This window comes from Contarinia nasturtii, unplaced genomic scaffold (genome assembly GCF_009176525.2).
Source record: "Contarinia nasturtii isolate CC-2019 unplaced genomic scaffold, AAFC_CNas_1.1 Cnas_scaffold_6194, whole genome shotgun sequence".
NCBI classification, from domain to species: Eukaryota; Metazoa; Arthropoda; class Insecta; order Diptera; family Cecidomyiidae; genus Contarinia; species Contarinia nasturtii.
In genome coordinates, this window is record NW_022203452.1 from 1,659 (window position 1) to 2,961 (window position 1,303).

Genomic DNA, 1,303 nt, shown 5'->3' on the forward strand with positions numbered 1-1,303 from the left:
CCGCGGTTCGAATGTTTTTCATTAAAATGAAGAAAGAAATATTATTACACATATAATACTTTTGTTTTGCTAATTTTTTTTTTCACTTTGTCATTCAACCACTAAAAAAATTCAAATAAATAAAGGAAATAAAACGAAAATAATATTTTTTTTGGAAAATGACTTGTTTTCTTTATTTTCAGTAGTTAATATATTTTATTATTTTCAATAGTAATTAGTCATGAGAAAGCCGAGATCAAAATACAAAAAATCATATTATTTTTGGCCATCTTCATTTTTTTCCTCGATCTTTCTGTTCGATAAAGTACTCCAAAGCAGACTTCATGTGGCCCCGAAATGCTCGCTGACGCTTTACATCACTTTTAACTCGTTCCAAGTAAATGCCTGTCAATAAAGAGAATAAAAAATTAAATAACGAAATAATTGCAAAAATATTTAAAGATACTACTTTTAATAAATTGAAGTCTTTCCCGATCAATATGATGAAGATTATTGGATTCTAAGAAATTATTGATTTCATTTAGTTGTAATACAGCAGTCGACAATACATAAATGAACTTTTCATCAAAATCGGAAGACATTTCGGGATACGAATAATTCATTTTCTCGAGTTGATCGATAGTACCAAGATCAACTTCCAGACTCTCATGGAAATAAAGTCGATTGCCTGTAGACTACAAAACAAAACAAAACAAATATTTTTAATATACAAACTCATGACATCGAAGTCAATATCTTACCTTTGTTAGGTAGAAAAATACTTTTCCGAATTCAGAGTCGAGTTGATAATGCTTAGTATGCAAAATTGTACGTTTGTAGCGCGGAATATTCAATATGTGTGAGTCATGATCAACATCATTAACGATTTCTGTTCCAATGCGCTTATTTAAAGTGGAAACCGTAGCTCTAAGCATTTGATTTTCTTCTTGCTTAATACGAATAAGCTGATGTAGTTCAGGATTCGAGCCGTGATCGATTTGTTGTACTGGTGGCTTCTCTGCATTAGTATTATCATCGTTGCTGGTCACATCAAAGTATTCTACAACGCCTTCAAATCCAATTGGTGATGGTGTTGCACGTTTTGGCTTGTTAAGATAATTCTTCGCTGTATTGTAAGAGCCTGATATATAAATTATAATAAGTTTGGTGGTGATTGGCCTCAGTGTACCCATAAAAAAGCTTTAATGTTTGGCAATTTTTTTTTGCTTATTAACACGAAGAAATGTATCTTTTCTTTTGAAAGTGACTTACCAAACGTTTTATGAATGCGACCAATATAGCAAGCAGCTTCATTTTCTTTGAA

At 31.2% G+C, this 1,303-nt stretch overlaps 1 long non-coding RNA gene across 1 annotated transcript; it reads right to left on the reverse strand.

Annotated features, from left to right (window-relative positions):
• Positions 1–269: 269 nt before the first annotated feature.
• On the reverse strand, positions 270–850 carry LOC116351751. The gene is made up of 3 exons (XR_004202194.1): positions 741–850; positions 449–674; positions 270–384 (listed from the first exon to the last, which is right to left on the reverse strand). It is a non-coding gene; the product is annotated as an uncharacterized LOC116351751 (long non-coding RNA).
• Positions 851–1,303: the final 453 nt, after the last annotated feature.